Source organism: Sciurus vulgaris (genome assembly GCF_902686455.1).
Source record: "Sciurus vulgaris genome assembly, chromosome: 1".
Lineage (NCBI taxonomy): Eukaryota > Metazoa > Chordata > Mammalia > Rodentia > Sciuridae > Sciurus > Sciurus vulgaris.
Window position 1 is genome coordinate 86,647,023 of NC_136461.1, and position 25,522 is coordinate 86,672,544.

The 25,522-nt window shown below is 35.1% G+C and overlaps 1 protein-coding gene and 1 long non-coding RNA gene across 2 annotated transcripts in view; one reads left to right on the forward strand and one right to left on the reverse strand.

The window, feature by feature from the left end:
• Positions 1–25,522, reverse strand: part of PLPPR5 (phospholipid phosphatase related 5) — a gene marked incomplete at its 3' end in the record, with an annotated part of 289,985 nt that overhangs the window by 221,272 nt on the left and 43,191 nt on the right. The gene's annotated exons all lie outside the window — the stretch shown is intronic.
• LOC306648070 lies at positions 81–25,182 on the forward strand. The gene is made up of 5 exons (XR_013760273.1): positions 81–209; positions 3,064–3,121; positions 4,572–4,610; positions 5,374–5,549; positions 24,153–25,182. It is a non-coding gene; the product is annotated as an uncharacterized lncRNA (long non-coding RNA).

Genomic DNA, 25,522 nt, shown 5'->3' on the forward strand with positions numbered 1-25,522 from the left:
TTCAAAGATATCCCATAGGTTATAAATTAACAGACAAAATTTTCAAAATAAGGTGCCACTGGAGAATTAATCCAGGGGCACTCGAGGACTGAACTATATCCCCAAGTACTTTTGAATTTTATTTTGAGACAGGATCTGGCTACATTGATGAGGATGACCTCAAACTTGTGATCCTCCTGCCTCAGTATTCCTGGTCACTAGGACTATAGGTATGTACCACTCTGCCTGGTGCTTAAAATAAATACTATAAATCTGTTAAAGTTTTTTAGTGGAAAAGGTAGGCAATAAGCATGAACAGATATAGACTATTAGCCAAAAATAACCAAATGACTGGATGTGGTTATTGACCACTCCAAGTGTTAGATCACAGAGGAATAAGAATAGTATCTATTTCATAGGTTGTAGTATGGATCAAATAGTGAGGTAGTGTGTACCTCAATAATGAGGTAGGTGATCAGTAATGAGGTAGGTGCTTTGACCAGTGCCTAATGCACAGTGAATTCTAAATAAATATTAGCTAGTATTAGTATTAAGGAATCCGAAACAAGTTTTCCAAAGAGGTTTTACAATGCAATTTTCAAATTAATTTTAATAAGATATACAAAGAGTTTTTATATTAAATATTACTGGTGGTATCTGTTTGCTTCCTTTCTTACAAATAGAGCATATATCATCACATAGAAAACACTAGAACATGTCACCTCTAAAAATGTCTTTTTTTTTTTTTTTTTTGCCTAAAGATTATTTTGAACAGATTATTTTCAGAAAAAGCAGACACAGCAGAAGCCCCTAAATAGAGAAACTGCTCTTGGCAAGAGAAATTTCTAGTTATAAAGAAAAGCTCTATTTGTAAGGGCGTCTCTCTTTCTCTTTCTCTCTCTCTCTCTGAACTGGAAGAGAAAGGTAACTAAGTCACAGGAAACTTATCAGTGGAAATGGCTGCAACTTAAATCTGTACAACAATCCTTGGACTTCTTTTACAGTGCCTTTCTTGGCTACCTCCCTATAACTTGCCTTCTGGTAGGTACCATATTTCTTTCTTTACACTGAACAAAATTGTATTTAAGCCTGAATTTCTCAGCCTCTCCTTTGAGGTACTCATTTTCCTGGCTGTCTCTCAGGATATAAGAAATATACATGTTAATAAACTTCTGTTTGTTTTCTTCTTGTTAGTTTTATAGATATAGATATATCTATAAACACACACACACACACACAGTTCCTGCTGAATCATGGCCAGTCCACTATTTAATAATGATATCTACTTCTTTTCTATCATATTCATATAGAGCTGGGGATTTCTGTATTTTCAGAACTATTTTTTCCTTCAAAAGTATGTGTGGAGAGCAGGTCATGCCCTGCTCAGAGTTATTCATGATTTATAGAACAGTAGTTTTCAGACTGTACCTAAATCTGTGTTCTCCATCTTATAAAGTCATAGTTTGCCATGCGCTATTGTCTATTATGAGCCTAATTTGCTCAGGTAGAATGACTTTATTCCTCTTTTGTACAAGTGAACAGTTGTCCTCCGCCTGGCATAACATAATGTACACACAGATAAATTAATTGTGCTAATAAAAATGGCCACCTATAAACTTATGAAATTAATCAGAAACACACAGATGCATGAGCATATCAAACTCATATCAGAAAAACTAGTGTGACTTTATTGAACACACCATACCACCAAATTAAGCAACCTTCTCACTTGAGGCCTAGAAAACGAGGCGCACACTGAGACTGGACACTGCAGCACCCTGACTCCTTCACTTGATCAACACTCATGAGCCTTGCACAGGAAAATCACCTCAGGGAAGAACTTCCAAATCTCTGTCCTGGGATCATGGTTTCTCCTGTCCCTGATAACCACACAGGGCCCACTCTAATCTGACACCTTGAAACTGGCATCCATGCAGACCTTGGCCCAGAATATATTCCTGTGCTTTGATAGCTCTGTGCCTAGAGTTCTTAGGTTGGTTGATAACATCTGACCACCTGCAGTGATTCTTTGGATTCTTATTTGCTTTCTGTCTTTGTTCTCAGTTATGCCTCCTGAACCCCTGTGGCTCCTTAACACTTTCTTAGCCTTTTTTTAACATACTACACACACACACACACACACACACACTTGTGCAAAGAGCAATGTGTAATTTGAGTGTTATTGGAAATTAAGATTAGAATAAAAGAACCTGTGTTTGCCCAGCTTATGACTGCTAGGCGGTCACAAGTATTCAGTGAACTTCCACCGATGAAAGTGGTACAGCCTGTGAATTTCTTGTTATTCAATAAATTCTGACATTGTGGAAAGACATAAGTGTATTTGGTTTGTGTTAATGACAGTATGCTTGTGACAATGTGCTTTTCCATATCATTCTCCTGCAATGTCATTTCCAAAATTCCTGACCATTTTTCTGGTTCCTTCTTTATTAAAACAACTGTAAATATTAAATAAGGAAATATTTAAATGCAGCAATGACATGATTTCTTCTGAAGTGACCATTGACATGAAAATGAAACAGGATTATGGCTCATTTTATATCTTATTTTGTCTATTTGTCATGTTAATAAATTGCTGTTGACAGGGTGAACCTGTTGGCTGCTGTTTCTGTTTCTAAAAGCCTATTTATATGCACTATATAAATGTTTTATGGGTAGATTTCCCATCATATTTTGACTGAGAGCAAAATAAAGATATTACTTTGCTGAAGGACATCTCCTGTGATCATAGTCTTTTGATGACTTTTAAAATGAGGAACTTAAATCTTCACATATAATAAAACAATATTATTACTTCTTTTCTAGAAATGTCTATTGATTTTAATATAACATTTTTCTATGCAATCTTTTAATGTGAACATTTGCTAACGTGTCATGATATTATTAAGAAATAATAATTTACTCAGTTAAAATTTATCTACCAACCGCTATGTGCCAGATCCTGATAATACAATGGTGAATAGGACTGGCATGAGCCCTGACCTCATGAATTTGCTCACAAGCTAATGAAGAAAACATTGTTAAAAGATGAAGTTAAACACATTACATTTTAATTTTCTTTTTTAGTGCTGGGATTGACTCAACAAGGCTAAGCACATGATCTACCACTGAGCTATACCCCCAGGTAGGCACATTATATTTTAACAAGTTTAATTTGAGTTTTAAGTAATTCATGAGTTAGTTGACAGAAGATTACAGGCAGTTTTGCACTCCCCTCGGAGGGCAAGAGAAAAAAATTTTATGAAGTGTTTGCAAAATTAAGGGAAACAATATTTTCCCATTAGTTAGAGTGACAAGACTCTAGTTAAAATTTAGTTGGTGGTATCTGATTGGTACACTGGCTATATTTTTTTAATTATTTACTTTGGGCTTCATTTTTGTTGCATAGAAACTTGAAGTACTAGAGCCACTCCGGTCTAAAGGACTCCCAATTAAAATATTTTAAAATAACACCCTGAAATTAAGCATTTCCAAAAAATACTGTGTTAAAATAGAACTTTTAAAGCAAATGCCAGATGAACAGACAAGTGTTGGGAGTCTTATGCAGTAAGGGCAATTTCAGGTCATTGATCCTAACTTTTTGTATCTGATTTCACCTTCTCATAACTAGTAGGTGAACTTTCTGGGATATAAGTTTGACCTGTTGGTTATCCATAGCTTAACAAAAACAGTACCCTGACTTGACAAATCTTCTAAGAATGTGGCAAGATGCCATCTCAGTCTAATAGTCAGATTTTCCCTGCTTCATTTTAATCTTTCGATGCAGTGTCTCCATCAATGAATTCACTAGCTGTATTGATGTATGATTACCTTTGTTCTCTGTCTGTAAACATTGCCATAACTTCTTTTTCTTCAGAACACACTTCTAGGGTAAGTTGAATTTGTGCTTCCAGGTCTATATCATGGATATTTGGCTCAAAATAAACTACCTTCTTATTTTCCTTCAAAGCAGAGTTATTATTTTGCCTCAACAATTTATTTTTTAAAAAGTAGGGTAATTACACAAAAGAGATATACTTCCAATTGTGATAAAAATTGAAAAGCAAAAACAATTTACACTTAATGCATTCATTCATTCAAACATATTGTAAATCGTGTTATGTCAGGAAATATGAATATCACAGTTCATCTATCATGAATCTTAATTTTACATGACTAGGAAGAGAGATGAATACATCCACAAAAACAGTAGGGAACATGATAGAGACCTTTAGAGAGTAATATCGTAGTCTAGAGGAGAGACTTAAGGTTTTACCTGCCAGGTAGTGGTCAGAGGAGTTTACATTTCATGTAGGTACAAAAGAATAAACAGAATATGGAAAATGGAGAAGATAGAAGGAAATCTAAGTAGAGGATACATTTTTAAGAGTTATTGTTGTAAAAAAAAAAAACAAAAAACCTCATTAGTTTTGTGGGTTTTTTTGGAGGGGCGGGTACCAGGGGTTAAACTCACAGACACTTGACCACCAAACCATATCCCTAATCCTATTTTGTATTTTATTTATCTTGATAACATATGTAAGAACTATTACCATAAAATGCAGAGGTGAAAATAAGCATGTCTTGCCCTTTAGAGTTCAAAGTTTAGAAGTTTAAGAAAAGAGAACTGATGTGTAAGTGCTGTAAAGTGTTCAATTTTTGTATTAGAAATCTGTGCCAAATCCATGGTGTGATTTCAAAATACCAGAAAATTATTTTTTTAATCTGGGAAAATTAACCCATAAATATTTTCAAATCGAAGTGGATGAAAGAGAAAAAGGAAAGAATGAACTAGTTAAATATTTGAAATATAACTAACACTTTTGCAATTTGAGCCATTTGGAATCATTGCATGAATGGGAAACTATAGACTCATTAATTAAAGTAAATGCAGTCATTGAAGAAGTGGCACTTCAAATTAGTGGAAATTTTTTTGTTTTATTTTTTTAACAAAAGATGAAAATTAGAAATTAGAAAGTAAGTCTGAGGGGTCAATAAGACTTCTTCCCTATCCTTCTGAATTTTCCTAGGCACATCTGTTTTCTCTCCATCTCCTTATAGTTATTAGTGGGTTTAATAAGAAGAAGTGGATTTATCTCCACAAATTACTTTCTCCTCTCTCCTTGAGGTTGGCTTGCCTGTGAGTGTCCCCAGCAGGCATTCATTGTCTGGTGTTCCTTAAACCTAGGCAGATGAGGTATGCAGTAGTAGAAAATCTTTGTAGCCTCAAAGATAAGCAGTGTTCTGATGCATGGACCAAAATCTTTTAAAGATTTTCAGGTTCTGGTATTGGCTTTAAAGCATCTTCAAATTTTGCTAATGCTTAACTAAATGCAAATTATGAGGGTGTTTTACTATAGTAGGAGGCTCTGGTATACATCATGCTATATTTTTCAGGTCCTTCTGTGGCTATTAATGACAACAGCCTTTACAGACAGATTTAAACCTTTGGTATCAAGCAAGTAAACTCAGCAGAATTCTAATCTTGGCATAGAAAACAACGTTTGCCCACATGTGGATGGCTGCTTTTATATAAGAAGGATTGCAGGCAAATGCCTTCAAATAAGTAGCAGGTAAGGCTCACAAACTCTAGACTTTGGCAGCTTGTTCCCAAGGACAAGCTAGCCTGGCCTAGAATTGCAGGTGATACTGACATGATATTCAATTTCTTTTCAGACACCAGTAGGCAACAAAATATTTGCTGCTTTTTATTGCAAGGCAGCTGGAGTCCCTGTGAACTAGTGAGCCTCTGGTTTTAAATAGTCCTTGGTAGACCTGGAAAGGAGTGTTAAAAAATTGCTACTAATCTCATGCTGCATTCATGGTCCTGTGAAAGAACCCATCTTGGATTAATGTGGCTGCTCCAGAGGCTCTTGAGGGTTGTTCTATCACGTGGTCTCCATTGATCTGGCTTAGTTAATTATACAAGCTTTGACCTTGGATTTAGGTTTCCTGAATTCAATGTGTTTAGAGTTTAGTGGGCACATAGAGAGGTGTTAGTCCTCCTCAGGACCTTGGGGACACAGCTTCAGGAGCATTCACAGCAGCTACAATTTAGGAATCTGGGGAAAGGATTTTTCCATTTGAATAGATGCAGGGATGAAGCAAAAACCTCTACAGAAGATGTAGTCCATAGGTTTAAACAAGTTCATACAGAGAGTGGCAATAGCCATAATGGCAAAAAGAATTGTCCCAGCCTGCTTAGAAGAGTGTGCACACACTGAGCCCACACTCAGTCCAACTTGCAGGCAACAAAAACTGAACTCAAAAGCAAAATGGAAATTAAGGAATTTTACCCAGAGGAAGAGATTTCATTTCACCAGACATGAAAATGTTATAGTGCCACAATTAATATCTTTCAGGGAGATTTCTTCCAAGAAAGTTTTAGTTCACTGGCCATTTATCTGGCAAACTGATATAGGATAATGCTGAAATCACAATTTGTCTTTGTCTGTCTCCCTTACTCATGACTCTGAGCTTCTACTGCACTAGGTTACAAGTGGAGTCCAGGACCCTGTTGCCACTTGGGGTGATTCTTTTAAGGGACTGCAGAAGAACTCATTTTAAATCTTGAGAATGTGGAGGCACAGTTATAAAACCTTGGGTGTTCCATCAAATCTTTGAGCTCCTTTAGCATAATGTCAGTGACTAAACAGCTACTTCTGAGTTCCTGAAATAATCACCTCTTCCATGGAGAGTCCAGGACACAGGTACTGGAGAAGCCCCAACTCCACTCAACATAGAGAAACTTTCCAGCTCACATTGAGCAGAATGAAACATGTTAGAGGAGAGAATCAAGACATGCTTCTTTGAACATTTCATTCGTAAATACAAGATTTTGATATCAGATTTGAATTAATTTTAGATTATAACTTTGAATTTGTAAAGAAATTTAAACTTTAGATATAATTTCTCCCTAGGAATTAGGTAATATGTTATGGTTTGAATCTAAAAATGTACCCCGAAGAGCTTTTGTGTTAAGGAATATAGTAAGGCTCAGAGGTGAAAAGACTGGATTGTGAAAACTGTAACCTCATAAATGGATTAGTTTATTTGATGTATTAATAATATAAATGGACTTATGGGTGGTAACTATAAGCAGGTGAGGCATGGCTGGAGGGAGTAGGTCACTGGGGGAGTGCCCTTAAGGATAATAGCTTGTCTCTAGCTCCTCACTTTCTCTCTGCTCCCAGGTTGCTGTGGGCTGAGCAGCTTTCCTCTACCATACCCTTCACCCATAATATTCTGCCTCATCTTGTCCCTGAGCAATAGACTCACCAACCATAGACTGAAACTCTGAAACCTTGAGCCAAAATGAACTTTTCCTCATCTCAGTTGTTATTGTCAGTTACTTGAGTCACACCTACAAAAAGTTGATCCAACACATAATGTAATAAAGTATGTGCTAGAAATTTTGCAGCATCTCTAGGATGTTTACTTTTACAGTTAGAATATCTTAATTTTATTGCTATAGTGGACCACATGGATTGTCTTCATTTGAAACAAGACATGGGTAAAGAATGAATGTTTGGTTTGGGGCACAGCATTACCTTGAATTCAAGTGAATTAAATTATAGTGCTGACTGGTGACCCAATTTAGAGACTTCCTGGGAAAAATCTGTACTGTCCACCAGAAGGATCCAGAAGGAGGCAGTGATTGAATTGAGGGAGTGGAGTTAATGAAGATAGAAGCAGAGCTGCCCAGTAGGCTACTGTCTTTACCCTCTGAGGAACATAATCACATCCCTGCTCAACCACATGTTTAATTACTATGTAGTAATAACATTGTGTGTGTGTGTGTGTGTGTGTGTAGAGTGTATGCTTCATCTCTAATCTTCTGGTTTCAAGGAAGAAGAGTTGTCCTTGAACTTCAATACCCTCATAATCTACCCCCTTAACAGGAGTAGACTGAATTATCTGGTGTATTTTTCTCAATTAGATGAGCTTTGACTATCCCCAATCTTAAACCAAGAGTATTTGCCTCTTTTCTCTCCATCTTTTCTGCCCACCATGACTAGTGATCTGGATACTAGGGTCTATTATGAAGACTCAAAATTTTGCTTCAGAATGCTCTACAGATTGGAAGGGAGAAGGAGCCACAAGGATCACTTGGATAATAGTAGTAACCGGCTATAACATTTTTTGCTCTTGTGATAATGCAGACTAGCAAGCACCCTCAAAATCCATAGCAAGTCAGGTGTTCACAGTTCTATGGATAGGCTAAGAAAGATTCTTTACTCTGTGTCTAATTCCATGACTCAGAAAGAAGGTACAGCAAATAGCCAGAGTGTATTCTTCTCATGTTAGAAATCAGAAGCTCCCAGGGAGACCAGTGTAAAGAGTTGCTGTCTCTTAAGGACAAGGTTTAGAGCTGGTACATATTCCCTTTCACCCACTGGCAGAACAAGTCCCATGGCTGGGGTGAAATTTGGGGGATAAAGAAATGCCCACTTCCATAGAGGCTGTGGGTATGGGAAAGGAATGACTTTTTGCCAAATGATAATAAATATGGAAATATTAAGATATAAATTGCTGCTTCTGATGCAATTAATGTAAAGAAAAATATTTATCATAAAGCTTGCCTTCTTTTATCTTTTACTATTCTGTCCACAATAGAAAGATAGATTTCTGTTCTTCTTTTTTAAGTGTCTTAGTTTAATAAAACTCAATTTAATTGAAATACGACAGAAAGAACTAAAAGAGTACACAAAACACACAATCAAGTTTGAGTCACTGGAGAACAATTTTGTCCTCCTAAATTCTGTTAACACTGCCCTTCCTTTCTTGACTTAATTTAAACTATAAAGAAGAAAATGTAACAATAAGATATAAAAACAAGGATTTATATTAAGTATTTTTTCTGACTTTAAAAGGCTTTTATAATTGTAATTCATTTAATTCTTACATAAACCCTATGATAGATAAATAAATAGATGATAGATAGAAAGAATATAAATTTATATATGTTTAAAAATCAAGGAAAACCAAAGAACTCTTAAAGGTTTCCAACAACTAAGATAAAACCCATAGCATTATTAAAAATCCTGTAATTTTTCCTAATTGGAAATTGTTAATACAAGTAAACAGATGCCATAAAAGATGCAGATAATATACATATAAAATTATTTACAGTAATATTAACCTTTGTAATTCATACCACTTTCCAAATAACTGAAAATATATTCTGAATTTCCAATTGTGATTTTCATTGTATTTTGTAGACTTTGCATATTAGAAAATGGATTAATTTTTATGGTACCTTTGCTATGAGATATAAAGAAATAGAATTTGCATTTCTATATTGATTACTCATTTGTATTTTTATCTTTATTCTCCTATCTTCACCTTTTCTCCTCTCCATGCCCCTAAGTATATTTGTGTGACCTATTATTTTATTTACTTAAAAGTTTGTGGAGTACCAAGAGTAAAACTGGGGCTCAGGCAGTTGTAGTTGTTAGAGATATTACCACCACTAAAGAAATGCTAAAGATTTTGCCCAGAGACTAAAAGAAAGACAGCTTTAGAGCATCTCAGAAACTGGTGCAGAAGTAGGGTAGTTGTTGTGACTCACCTGACCAGGTGTTTCAGAAACTTTAGAGCTTTTTGCAATTGATGGAAGGAACTTTGAGATGCTTAGCAATGCATGTTGGAAATGCTTAAGATTATTGTAAGTGGAGCTTATGGGTGATTCTGGTGGGAGCTCGGAAGACCAGAATGCCAATAGGACTGTGGACAGTGAAAACAGGTCTCAAAAGGGTTTAGAGAAAAAGGGGGACACTATTGACAACTGGACTAGAGGTCATTTGTGTTATGTTCTGTTCTGTCTGTATTTTTCCTGTGTCCTGAGACTTTCTGTGAGGCTGATTTTAAAAGCCATGGACCTAGAGTCTATTTAAAATATTATTGGGTTAGAAGTGAAAATGTTGTAGTTCTGAATTTCCTCTTACAGGAGATTATAGAGAAATGAAAACAATTGGCAACAAAGTTAAAAAAAAAAAAACAGGTGGTAAGTGAGTCATTTTAGTGAAATTCAATGGTTTCCTGTAGCATAAAAATCTTGGTGGCAAATATTGTAAGACGTGGTGGTGGGATGAGCACAGATGAGTGGTGAGTGACTATGGAAAATAACCCTGTTGGAGTCATCACCCGCTTCTGCTAAAATGAAGGTGATTCTGCTCTGAAAAGCAGAATTACATGCAGGTTCAAAATTATGTCCAAAATAATACTTCCCAGTGTGACTCTCTCTAAATATGTGGTATTTAAATCATTACTGGACCAAAGTTTTTGTACTAAATCAGATCCATGTTGAGGATAGCAAAACCATAGAAGCATTACTAGAAAATCTTTTCATTGTTCACCTTCACAAAACACCAAAATCTGATGTAGTTTAAAACAAGTATTTAGAGAGCAGAAGAAGGAGCAAATTTTATAAAGGTTGTCCTATTTTAAAATTTGAGTTAACTACAATAATCAACCTCAGCACAAGAGCTTATGGCTACCACCACAACGATCCATTAAAGCCAAGCACTGCAAATATCAATTTGCTACTTTTTAAATTATGGGATCAACACCATATTTTTCCTAGGCTGATAATGTTTTCATGAAGTCAACAATAAAAAGTTCTTTAATCCAGTTTTAGTTCAGTTTTCTAAATAACAGCTCTCCTTAAACAAAATACTTTTCATTACAAATGCAAGCCTAAACAGTCTGGTCCAAGAGAAATTGTCTCTTAATTGTCTCTATCCAATAAAGACAGATCTGCACTTATGAAGTAAATAAGTGAATTTCAAAGTAGTTCCCTTGGAGTTTTGACATCTCAGGCCATTCCACAAACAATGATGCTTCATTGTTAAACCAGAGCCTGGTCAGAAAGGGGAGCTACAACAAAAGAAAGTTTTAATGAGAATTGCACTTGGAGAGCCAATCCTCTCTTCCTAGATCTAGCAAAACATTAGGGGGATATTCAGAGCTAAATTTGGCTTCTTGGAATGGATTGGAGGAAAAGGAAAATATAATAAATATTTTTATTATTGCTTGCAAAAAAAAAAAAAAAAAAAAGGTGTAGAGCAGCACTGTACTCCAGCTGGACTTTTGCAGTACCTTTCAAGTAGTTTCGTCTCTACTCCTGACTCTGGTATCTATTGTCCATCAGCCAGTGCCAGTCAATTCTTTAACATGTGTCATCTCAAGTCATGTCTCTGTCATAACTTATCAGTGGTTTCCATACCTCTCATAACTAGATCCTACATCTTCCTTAAAACCTATAAAACACAACTTTGTCCTTTACCCACAGCTCAATTTCCTCTCGTCAGCCATTTTCAAACTCTGGGCTTTCTGTTTCAGCTACTCTGGCTTGGCTTCTTTACATTCTTCAATTACACCAAGTGTTTTTCCTCTTTGGGGTCTTTGTCCCCAAATTCTTGCCCTAGAAAACTGTGTGGCTTGGTGCATCATTTCATTCATATCTTTGTTCAAATGCCATCCTTTTAGGGGCTTTCTCCAACTACTATTTGTTAAAGAATACACACTCCTACACTGCCCTGCCCAACTAAACCAGTTTTACTCTCCTTTGTTTTATACCTTTTATCACCAGTAAGCATGGTTTTCATTCATTTCTTATCTTTTATTATTCCTGTTCTATCATGGACTTAAGCTCTACTATGGCAGCCTAGTTTATAAATTCAGGAGTTATCATAGGATCTCTTCCACAAATAAGAAAAGTGAGGCAAATAGAGGAAAATAACTTGTCAAATACCACAACCATGCCACAGCATAACCATTCACGAGCCCTGTTTTCTCACTTTTCTTCCATTTAACCTTAGATATTTTTCGTAGAAAAGTATTAATAAAATGCTGAGAGAAAATGTGACTGAAAAAGACCCTGGGAAAGGTATTCACCTGTCAATGTGTCTGCATTACCCGTGGGATTTATTCTCCTTCATCCTCTTCTTTTGGTCTTCCCCATCTTGCCATCTTTTTAAGTCCTTTATAGTTTCCAGCTTATCTTAATTCCTTCCCATCGTGAAAATATCCACAACCTTTCTCTTTCCTATGATCTATTGTCTATTAATTTTAGTAGCAGAGCCCTTTCTTCAAGCTGAGTCTGGAGCATAAAATAAGAAGCAAAACAAACAAAAATGGAGCCAAGAACTTGCTGAAGCCAGTTACAGGATGGGGCAGAACATCAGATCATGTAGATTAGCAGTTCTCAGGAGACATCAAAGAGATATGAAAATAATGAGTATTTCTTTTAGAAATCATATTCATCAATGCACAAATGCAATATATGCAACTTTTTAGTATTCTTTTATCATTCCCAATGGCTAAAATCTATAACACTATTACAGAAACTACCTAGCTAAGAAGCATTGAGGAATTTCCTTGCAATTCTGTATCTCTGATCAAGACAGGTCACGTATGAGGCAGCTTTGACTTTTTTATTTTTTCTAATCTGACTTTTAAACTACTTAATTGTGAAATAAGGGTTGTCTAACCCTTCTAAAATGGCATCCTTTAAGGCAATATGTTTTCCAATTGCACATGAAGCAAACTCTAATACCTTCATAATAGATAACATTTTGGGTTATTTATCCTAGTAATATTATTTCCTCCTTATTGGAAAGGACTCCTGTGCTGAATGAAATATCCCCAGAAGTCATGTCTCTTTTTCTTGTCTCTAACTCTTACCATAAATGATCAATCCTTTGGTTTACCATAAATGATCAGTCCTTGGCTTACCATAAATGATCAGTCCTTTGGCAGATACCTTATATAAGCCAGGCAAATTGAATTCCCCTCAGGAATTTGATATTTAGAAAGGAGAGACACAGCCTGAAAGTCTTTGAATTTAAATGATATAATTGTTCATTTTCTTTCTAAATTACGGAAAAATCCTAAGTATTTGGCCAATATTTCTTCCACCCTATTCTTTCCTTGCTTTTTTATTTTTTTTCAAAAGTGACAGGATAGTTGTAAATAAAAGAAAATTCTATATCTACCTTCAAAGATCAGAATATGAAAAGCAGTACAACTTTTTTTTTCCTTAATAGCAACATTTAAATTTTATTTAGAATATATATTATTCTACTCAAACTCTAACTTCCCCTTGACAATCAGGCTCTTTTTTTTTTTCTCTATATACTAGACAAAACAAATCCTGCTCATAATAGCCTGCCAGACACACTCTATCCATTGGACCACTTCCATTGCACAGATCCAAGGCAATAAAACACCAATACCTCTAGTTAGCAAAGAGCTTCTTTTAGGGACAGAGCACAGCTTGGGAAAATTTTCTAGCATATGGGCCTCAGTTTCTCCACCAGTGAAATGAGATGGATTCTGAATTTTAAATTACCCGTGACTGAATTTAAACTTACTACTCAAAATAAATTTATTGAAATTTATTCCTTGAATATAAGGAACATGTAGTATACTTCTATTTTATCCTTATAATCCCCACCATGTAGAAGGTGTTTAGCTAACATTTATTGAATTAATTTCAATATTTAAAACAATTTGAAGATTTATATTTGTGTATTTAATTTGAGTTTGTAGGTTAGATCCAAAAATTAATTTTGTGCTGGTGGGAGTTTCAATTTCTATGTAACAAAATTATTTGTTCATATTATTCAGTGTTAAGCATATTTTGAAGAAATATAATATTTTTATATTTAAAAATAAGCATTAATTTAAAAGGAAAAAATGTTATCAACAGAAAGCAGAATAGCATATGCTGGGGTGAGGGGAAGCAAGAATGGGAGTGTTATTTAATGGGTGCAGTGTTCTCTTTTCAGGTGATGAAAACGTTTGGTATTTATAGAGGTAGAAGTTACACAAAATTGTGTATATATTAAACATGTTTATTTCTACCCTTTCAGATGGTTAATTTTCCTTAAAATACATGCCGTCAGGAAATGTTAAGAGAAAAGTGATATAAGAGGAAGAAATTTCAGCCTTCCTAAATTTTCATTTTCATTGTCTGGATATTGACAGTAGAAAATTACAATGTGCCCCTCCTTGAAGAAAGTTTCCCCCTTGAACTCCAAAAAAAGGCTTACAAAGACAGAAAACAGCAAAGGAGATGGGGGGCAAACAGAATCAGTCTTTTTCAATCATTACTATTAACTAAGAGGTTTTTCAAGGTCAAAGTGTGTTAATAAATGTGCTTTTGTGAGGAAAATTAACAAGATTAACTTGCTAACTTTGTATCAAATAAATATGTAAGATCAACCAAACGCTTAAAAAAGTTTCTTTTTATAAAGCACCTATCAAACTTAAACAAAAATACTGCATCTCTACAGTTAACAGAAATAAAATAATAGCTGCTATGATCTTTAAACCTTTACTTGACTTTACAAGGTCTTTTTTTTAGTGACCAGGGAAACCCATTATTTTGGACACTTATGTGACATTACTGAATGTCCTGCCTTAGTGAAGGATACCACCATCCTCTGATTATACAAATCAGGAACCTGTCAATCATCTTTGACACCTCCATTTTCCTCAAGCCTTCATACAACCCTACATGAAGTCTGGTTGACTCTACCTTTTCTCTACATCCTTCTATCTATGTACTCTAATACTTCTCAAGAACTGTCACTCCTTTCCAGTCTACCATAGATTCTCACACTGTAAGTAACTCTTGTTGAGCCTGCTATACTCTCCCCTAAACCTTTTGTATAGGTTCCAGAAGATCTTTAAAACACGAGAATCTGGTCATGGCATTTCTATACAGAATGCTCTGGTGGCTTTCCATTTCTCTTAACATGATTATCAGGGCCTGTTTATTAAGCTGTGTCCTCTAGTAGCATTTGGGCCTCCAGACACAATGATTTTCTCTGGATTCCTCAAGTGCATTGTGCTTCACCAGCTCAGAGACTTCACACATGTTTCTCTGCATCTAGTGTCTTTCTCTCAACCTTATATTCCTTTTTCTTTCTCCTCTTCATATAGATTTAACTCAAATGATATTTGAACACAGAAATCTTGCATGATAACAATTAGATCAGGCCCTTAAAATGTTTTCCTAGAGCACAGGAGGATTCAGTTTTAACAATCATCACAGATTTTGTGTGACTATTTAAACTAGCTTTTACTAGTTGTGAACATTATGAGAAATGGGGCCATGTCTATTTTGCTGAATGTTATGTTTCAATTACAAAGAGTGAATGAGTTTATAGTTGACAGTAACTGAAGTAGGAAAAAAAAAAAAACACTCTAGCAAAGGATCGTAAGTTATTTGAGAAATAACACTGACACTAATCATCCTCTTCTCCCAATTCTTACAGGTGAGGCCACTGAGTTAGCACTTAAATGCTCTACTATTAATTTATGACTTTAATAATACTCTTAGTTAATGTGTAAGCTCTTAGAGAAAGAAATATGTCCAATATATCTTCTGTATTCCTTTGACACTTTACAGAATGAAGAACACAGAAGCTACTTAAAAATGTTTCTTGCTTAATTGATATCTTTCCAGTCATCTGAAATGACATCTAGTTAAGACACTTAGGCAACATTGCAACCATGTTATATCCCTAGAACTCCAGGCCTGTTTAATATCTGTGGATATTTTATATGCACATCAAACTAAACAGGGTCAAAGCAAAATTTTTTATTTCTCCTCCTACACAATTTCCTCCTCTAGTCCTCTCCTATGTTTTAAATATGAAACATCCCCCAAAAGCTCATGTGTTAGACAATGCCAGAATATTTAGAGGTGAAATGATTGAATTATACATTATCTGGTGCTAACTGTAGGCAGGTAGGGTACTGCTGGACAGGGCAGGTCATTGGAGGCATGCCTTTGGGGTATACATTTCATCCCTGGTAAGTGAGCTCTCTCTATATACATTTATTTCTCTGTCTTTCTATCTCTCTTTCCTGGTGCCATGTCCTGAGCTGCTCTCCTCCTCCATGTTCTTCTGCCATGATGTTCTACCTCATCTTGGGTCCAGAGCAGTGGAATCTGTTCTTTGTAGACTGAGACCAATGAAACTGTGAGCACTAAATAAACTTTTACTCTCTGTGTTGTTCTCATTGGGTCTTTTGGTCACAGCAGCCAAACACTGACTAGAAAATCTTCTTCTTCCCTGTAAATGGCACTGCAAAATGACTAAAGTGACTCTTTAAATATAGTACCTGTTTAAATACTACCCTTCTTTAAATTCTATGACAGCTTCTCATCAGATGTTAAATAACACCTAACTTCTTTATTGTAAAATCCCAGATTCTTATATAATCTGGCCCTCGCTCACCATTTCAACCTCATCTAAAAATCTTGCTTCTCCTTGTTCTCCTTTTCAGCCACACTGTTCTATGTTAGTCAAAGTTGTCAAGCTCACTTCCTCCTTGAGTCCTTTTGCATAGATTTCCACTTGCTCAGAGAGCATTCCTTCTGATTTTAACAAGACTGAGTCTATCCTGATGATTTGGAACTTCAACCTGAGTTCCACCTACAGGGAGACCTCCATGAATCATTCAGTTTAGGAATGCAAAGTAAATACCCAGTCTCTACTTATTAATAATATTGAGATCCAATCTAAGGACAGATTACTGGGGTGTGAGTAGGAATGGGATTGTTTTAGGGGATTTGAGGAAGACTTCACTGAATATGGCGAATATAGCACACTAGAAGAGACCAAAGAGCAAACCACTCAGAAATCTTGAGACTGGACCTTGAAAGTCAACAAAGTGGTTCTGTAAAGGCCATGAAGCAGGAGTTGACGTATCTGAGGATACAAGGAGCTCATGGTGGCTGGAGCTGAGGGAGCAAGGAGAAGACTTGTAGGGTATGAAATCAGAGTCAGTAACAGACTAGGTCACACAGGGGTCTCATAGGCCATGGTAAGAATTTTGGATTTTATATAGATGGTAAGTCCATAGAAGATGGCGAAGACAAGCATTATAAATCAAGTTGTGTGTGTGTATGTGTGTGTGTGTGTGTGTGTGTGTGTAAAGCTAAATAGATAAATAAATGAATGAAAAAGAAATTAGTTCTGGTACAGGGACTCTATTTCTCCCACAGATGTGGAGAGGGAGGATCACTTGGCCAGCATCCCTCGCACGCCAAGGAACTCTGAGACTTACATCAGAACAAACTAAATCTCAAAATGTGACTGACCACCACCTTGAAGGAGACTCCCTCCTTCAAAGTGTCCCTTTTCTGCTGTCCTTTTCCCAAAATTCTTATTACCTATTCTGCCTGGTTTGTTTATTTATTTATTATTTATTTATTTATTTATTTATTTATTTATTTATTTCAATTTAGTCCTCTATTCTTCCACTAAAATACTAGCTTTTGAAGGCAGGCAATCAATTCTTCATGTTCTGTGCTATGTCTGTAATAGTACTTTAAATAGTGTGTCCAATAATTGTTAAAAAAATAAAACCAGATTAATCGATGTAGGCAGTGTGTAACCACAGGTGTCACAAGTACACAAGGCCCTAGAGCAAGAGCAGTGACTGCCTTGCATATGATGCCCTCTCCTCCCCCAGATGCACCCAGCACCACCACCTGGCTCAGGGACCTGTCTCATCAGCCTTTTTCCTCCCTCCATAAATTTCCTGTATCTCCTAGACAAGGATTGCTCAATCTCAAGTTTCCCTGAGGAACAAAGAGATGTTCTTCCCTCTATTGGAGTGCAAGAAAAAGCAATGAGAATATTCTCCACTGGTTGAGAGAGAGACCGATGTTGTTGTTGTAAGAAATAAAACTCATCATGTACTTTGAGATTCAGGAGTTTAGCATCTATACACCTTATGTTCACCGTTATTCCTAAAACAATGGTACCTTAGAGGACTATAATGTGGATTTTGTAAGTACCCTATTTTCTCAACATGTTTTCTGCTTATCAATTTTTTTTTTAGGCTGCCAACATATGGCCAAGATTTATCGTATTGAGCAGATCTTATGCTTTTGAATGAAATACATGATACCAATAAGCAATTTCCTGCTGGAACAGAAAGAGAAAGATTAAAAAATGCTTATCCCTCAAAAGCACACCCATAATTATATTAAAATTTCCTTTGACTGAGGAATAACATGTAAGGGAAAAAAATATATCTCTCTTGTGGGGGGGGGAATTTCATAAACAATTGAGTTTGGAGGCATAGCCTCAGAATTTGGGAACCATAATTCAAATTTGCATCATTCATCCTTTCAAGGTCATTCGCAAACTGTGAATAGTTGCCAACAGAGATTATAGATGTCAGAGAAAGTAACACATTCACATGTTGATTGAAAGAAATTTGTTCCCATGCGCTTTCATCTTTACACAATGGTTCAAATTGTAAATTTTTTAAAAAGTCTTATTGGCAATTGAAAATAGAGTTAACAGTAAAATATAACTTAGAAAAATTAAATGCAAAATACAGTTTCTTCTAGAAAGAAGAAAGCATACTACTTCTTATGATATTGACATTTATATTTTGGGTGATTATAACTGGTGCTTAATGAAGCTTTCTATCATGGAAAAAGAGGGGAAAATTTCCCTGTTAATTCTCATTTCCCAAGATATATATTAATTTTTACATTCAGTGAAAAAGTAGAGAGGGAACAAGGCAGTCAGACAGAAAGACAGACTAAATAGATTATCTCCTGTGATTTTATGTGTGATTGGAAAAAATATCAAATCTCAGTTTGAGCTGGGGTTATCCCATAAGACACTGTATAGTTCATTGTTTCTTAAATATTAATGTTCTTAAGAATCATATTTTTTTCAACCCAAGACAAACATTTTTGTATCATCTACGCTGTATATTATTCACATCAAAGTTTAATTTTGATTGTGAAATCACAAATAACCAAGGGGTGATTGTAATTGAACATAAGAACTTTACTCTATTAGATTCCAGAATTTCATCCTAGGTTTGAAACCATGTTGTTGGTGAGATATTGTGTAATATATCCATGAGCAAAATTATGGAATAAGTAATATGACTCAGAAAACCTTTCCAAAAATTCCTACCAATATAAATTTCTTGCCCTGAATGGTCACCTTTTTAAACTCTGAATAAGTAATGTTGATGTTTAAATACAAACTAAATTAATGAGGAAGGTGGGATTAAGGAGAGTGTTATACTGTTCTACTCTAGTAGAGATATGATGATGACTTCTAGGAGTAGAAGAGCTAGAAGGAACCTGTGACTCAAGATCAATAGACTTTAGGCATATATTATTGCATACTATTGAACCTCTTCCTAATAGGTGAGCTAGTTATTGCAAAGCTATTTATTGAATAATCTATCTGTCCTCTATTAATTTCAAATGCTACTTTTATTATGCACCTTAATATAAAATTATCTTATATATACTTTATTTCATTTATGGCATCTCTTCCTTTCTATTGACTTACCCATTCTGGGCCAAGGTCACCCTGTTTTATTATTGTGTAACACATTATTACTATATTTCAAAATTTCCCACTCTTGCTCTTCCAGATGAACTTTAGCACCATTTAATACAGTTCAAAACATCCTGCTGAGATTCTGAGTGATACTTCATTGAATATTTAGGTTAATGTAGTTGAATCAATGTCTTTCTAATTTAAATATTTCTAATGAAGAGTAATTGATATTTCTACTTCATTCAGATCTTTTTAAACTTCATAATAAAATCTAAGGTTTATACTTAGGCATATTATGCATATATTTATAGTGTTTTATTTAGAAATTGATCTTTTTGTTGTTTTTGTAGATGCAACCTTTTTTTCCTGTATTTTCTTCTGTATGGCATTAAGGAGATTTTCACATTATTGTACAACTTAGTTGTATTATTTGGAAACTTAATATTCCAAGTTCTATTAATGATTCTATTGTATTTTTAGTTAATTTTTTGGCATATCTACACATAAAATAATTTATAGACATTTACATATTTTTATTTTCTTTTCCAGTACGCACATTTTTATTTTCTTCTTTAATTTGTGGTTTCTTTGGGATTTCTTTGACAATATTAAATAACAGAGATGGTAGCAAGCTTAGTGCAAAACTTTTGTATATTACCATAAAGCATCTTGAGAATTATGAGAAACATACCATAAGATCTCTAATTTAATATGATCATCTAATTTTCTTGTAATTTTTTTGTGATTAATCATGTTAACATTTCTAATATTGAACTTTCCCTATATTTTAAGGATAATTCCACCTGGTTGTGGTGCAAAAATTTTAAATATGGTATTACATTATATATTTGATAGTATGGCATATTTTTGCACCAACATTCAATTGTTTTAAAAAAATGGCTATCTTTTTCAGATTCCAGGGTTCTCCCTGCACAATATAACAGGAAAGAGTTCCTCCCTTTTCTAACATCAAGCAACATTTAAATCCATTGATGCTTCATGCTCGAATTCATCTGGATGTTGTTCCAGGAGATCCCGTGATGACTTTCTCATACATTTTCCAATGTTGGACTCCAGATATGTGTCTCTTTTTCAGTCAATTTTTTTTCCATATTACCATTTCATCCTGAATTTTGGACATTATTCATTCCTTGAAAGAGAAATATGTTACTCATTCCTCTTAATTCCACCCATATCTTTTGTAGATGAATTTTCTTGCTGTTAACCTAAAGTGTTGGTTTTGTGTTCTCCTTTTTTGGATTTTCAGATTCATCTTGTGCTTTGCTGTTGCTGTGGTAGCAGCTGCTGCTGCTGTTTTCCAAGAACCACACCTGGGGAATTTGTGATTAATTGTACTTCCCACCCTCTTATTCTAAAATACACTAATATCTTTATTGAATCCTTCCTGTCGTTCTCCTAACGTATCTTTTGTGATCTTTCCTAGATCGTTGACTTGCATGCCTAATTAAATAACTTTAATTTTTTCATATTTCCTAGTGAAGACAGTTAGGACAATACACGCTACTTTGTGCACTGGTTTCCTCTTCCACTATCTTTCTTGCCTGTGTTTTCCTCACACAGAATTACTCATACTTCTAACTAGATTTAGGTGTGACTCACCCACACAGCAGGCATCGCACTGGGATGGTGTTTCTTTAGCGGAGCTAGCACCATACTTTCAACATTTAATTCTGGCTGTGTGTTATCTTCTCATCGATAGTTTTACAATCATATTTCACCTTATTTCCCTCATCTATTCAATTATTGTTGCTTGTTGTTGGTTTTGTGCTTCTTTTTATCCTTTATAATCTATCATTTCTATATGATCTTTGTTATTTTTTTCCTTATATAATTTGGAGGGACTACAGTTATTTTAAAATCATATCAATAAATATTTAGAGGATTCATTAAGGATAATTAGAAGTAGCATATGATATGAGAGCTACAGTAGCAATGGCTAGTATTTACCAATAAACAGTTCTCTTGTCTTTCCTAAATCAGAAAAGCTGTATTTCCCCAAGACTTGTATGGGACCCTAGGACTAGTCCTGGCTACAGAAATGTGAGTAGAGGTAACAGTGTCAATGTAGGCTAAGCCCTGAAGAGGCTCTCTGCCATGTACCTGCCCCCCTGATGTAGCTGTGAGGTTCCAGAAGGCAAAGCCCTGTTGCCCTGGTATCTTCAGTGCCTGTGAAACAGCTCCTGCCACCAAATGCATAGTTCAAGTGAATGAGTGAGAAATAAACCTTGGTTACGTTATGCTACAGTAATTTCATTAAATTGTTAACACAGCAAATCCTGGTCTATCCTGTCTGATCCAAGGACAGAAGAGACAATAAGCCCAGGTAAGGCAACTAAAATTAAGTCTAAAGTAGTTGGCACTAGCTGGAAATAACATTTTGCTTACAAGAAAGAATGTAGAGGCCAAAGCACAAGCTTTGAAATCAATCTTGTATGATTCTCATTTGTAAAGTGGGATTAATGACTACCTTAGGTAACTTCTCTGAAGGTTATTAAAAAAAATAATATTTGTTAAACCCTGGGATCTAGTTGATACCACTGAAGGTAACTATGATAATTATTTTGATTTTCTATTGTTTACTCACAGTATATTACAAAGCATTAAATTGTCTGCTGATAAAATCTTCCTAGAATCAATAAACTTTATCAAATAAAGTCACTAAAAGTACTGATACAGGGCTAAGGATGTGGCCCAGCAGTAGTGCAATTGCCTAACATGCACCAAGTTCTGGGTTTGAGTCCTATCACCACACACACACACAAAGTACTGGTCCAACTCTCATTATTTCATGATTTATTAGATGTACACAAAAAGAACCAAATCCTTAAGATTCTTCAAAGAGACCATATTCTCACCTATGCAATGTATTCAATTCTTTTTGTGGACATATGGAACTTGATGTTCTTTCTATTACAAAGTTTATGCTAAAATATTAACTTGTCAAATAAGTACACATATGAAAAACATAAAACAGGAGTTATTGTAAATAACCAGAAATTTTTATTTTCCTCAGAATGTCAAATATACTAATAGATATTAATGGATTAAAAATGCTTTGGTATTTCTAGCTTAGGTGGTTAAATATCTTTATTGTTTACTTTCTTATTATTCTTAATTACTGAGAATTTTTGTCCACATTTCAGAGGTGAATGAGTTGATTTTCCATTGTTTAGAAATTAGAAATATGCATGTATATTTGTGTGTGTGTGTGTGTGTGTGTGTGTGTGTGTGTGTGTGTGTGTTTTCACCAAGATCTTTTTTTCTTACATCATCTGCAGGAAACTCTTTAAAATATGATTATGTACAGCTGTGTTTTATTTCTTATTTCAGACAAGGCTTTTTTCCCCCTTAATAAATGGCAAGACTTAAGCAAATTCTGAGGGATACATCTCAACTCTTATTCACCCACAGTAATGTTTGGTAAATTTAAATGTTTCTTGTCTTATTTATAGTATATTACAGAAAATATAGTATATTTAAAAAATGAACTCAATGATTTAAATGTTTCATGAAGCAAAACCTAAACCCAATAAACCTAAATCCCTAAAGCTTCACAAAAGCTTGTTTCTTTCCATAGAAAATATTTGACTATTAGCTGGGGTGTAGCTCAGTAGTAGAGTGCTTGCCTAACATACACAAGGTCCAGGGTTCAATCCCTAGCGTTGCAAAAGAAAAAGAAAAATATTTGACTAAAATCTTTAAATATCACTTTTTATCTTTGTTTTTTTTTTTTTTTACTTTGAATATTAGAAACAGAAACATCCTTAGCAACTCCAGTGAATAACTTGATTTATAGATAACAATTTGTTTTTAGAAATGTGATGCAAAATACATTAACCTAATTTTTTAAATCTAAATACATCCTAAAGGGGTACAATTAGTAATAATTAAAGGAAAAAGAAGGGGATAGTATAAAGGTGTTTCAGTCAACTTTTTTGCTACTGTCATTAAAAGATCTGACCAGAGCATTTTAAAAGAGGAAAAGTTTTTTGAGGGCTCATGGTTTCATAGGCCTCAGTCTGTGGACAGCAGCTCCATTCCTAGGGTGGGTAGGGGAAGGCAGGACATCATGGTGGAAGAGTGTGGCAAAGGAAAGCAGCTTACATGGTGATCAGAAAGCAGAGACTCCACTTGCCAGATACAAATATGTACTCAAAACCATGCCTCAATTACCACCTCCTCCAGCCACATCCTACTACTTCAGTTACCACTCAGTTAATCCCTATCAGGGGATTAATTCACTGATTGGGTTAAAACTCTTACAACCCAATCATTGCTCCTCTGAAGCTCCTTGCATTGTCTCACATGTGAGCTTTTGGGGAGATACCTCATGTCCAAACCGTAACAAAAGATAATAGATAACCTCTTTATCCTGGAAAATCAGATGTTATTGTCACATCAACTTAAATTTTCTTTCCATTTCTAAAATACATTGCAGAATTAGGAAAAGGGGGGAGGGGGGGAAGCACACACATGATTAAAAAGGGGAAAATGCAATTATGACTACGGTAACAAGATTGAAATATTTTGCCAAGGAAGTTTTCTTTTACTCAGATGTACACATTTCAGAGAGAGCACTCCAGATGGCAAATTCATGGTTTGTGTGGGTGATTTTTATCTTTACTATCCAAAAGAGTCTTGGAGGTTGCAGTTTTTAAACTGACATTTGCTATGAATGAAAGTGATTAGGAGTTGAGGTTATAGCTCTTGTTACCACTTCCTACCTGACTGCTTGTTTTGGGCAACCTGGGAGTCAGCTACATTTCCTTGTAATGACTGATAACAAATATGCTTTTTACCCATGAGTAGGTAATTCCCTGTCAAGGAATTAAAAGTAATGGTTAATTTGAGCTTCCTCAGTATACTTCCTAACCTTAGCAATGATGTTGGATGTTCATAAGGTCTACCGGCAGAGAATACACAAAAACAACCTGAAAAGAGACATCTGTAAGCATGGTATGGATGTTTGTTTGTTTTAATATTGTATACACACACACACACACACACACACACACACACAAATTCCATTGGCTGATTTTAGCAGCTGTAGACACATCAGGGCAGTTTTCAGAGGCTGTACAGAATCATGAATAAACATGGTAGGTTCCCATAGTAAAAACAGATAAGATGATTGATTCTCATCTCCAACACTTGTTAGCTCTGTGATTATGGGAAAGTTGGTTGACCAGTTCAAGACTCAATATTCTTATCTAGAATAAGAACCTATAAAGTGAAGACAGCAATAACTGTCTTGAAAGGTTGTTGTAAAGATCAAAGCTTTCATGTACTTAAATATCTGAGCATCTAGTTAAATACTCAAGAGTGAGGTCTATGTTAAAACTAATTTTACGGCATCAAAGCTTCCCATGTACTATACTAATTTTGGGAAAGGTGCTTAACTTTTTGATTATAAATATTTAAAGCTAAATTTTTCATTCTTCTCCCTTCTTTCTTTTCTCCCAATTCAATTAGACCTACTATCATAATTTTGGGGCATCAATTTGTTTCCATTGCTAGAAGACAGTACATTAAATGTTGGGATTTCCAAGCTACATTAACCAAGTCAACTTTCTGGTTATTTCTCTAGCTTCATCACTTTTGACACAAAAAAAGAAGAAAAACTATAACCATGAGGTTTTTCAGAAAATATACCATTTGGTTTACACAGAGATTTATCCCTGGCACAAATTGAGCTTCCAAGCAATAAAACTGCCATGTGCAAGTTCTCTTTAAAGGAAATCCTATTTGAAGATGTATTGGGAACTAGAATGTTAGAAGAAAGTGACAGACATCTGATCGCAAAAGCAGCTATTCCCTTCAATATGGAGAAATAAAATACATCCCAAAGTAAATCGCATTAAGAGTCATATTGTGCCATTTCTCGATGGTGTTTCTCTATGTGCATTATCAGCCACTTAGCCACAGAGTCATATTTTGTAAATTACAGCACTGGACAAGGATTTAGGTGACTCCTGGAGTTTCTTAGCAAGAGAGAGAAATGAGCTAATCAGCTCCTCCTTGATTTTTGTGTTCTCATTATTGAGTGGTTGATTTTAAGGTTTTCTTTTTCCTAGGAGCTGGAAGGTTTTATATTTCATCAGAAATAAATCAAGAAGTGAAGAGACCTGATAATATGATGCTCGAGATGTCTTAGGATAAGACCCACATTCTTCGACATG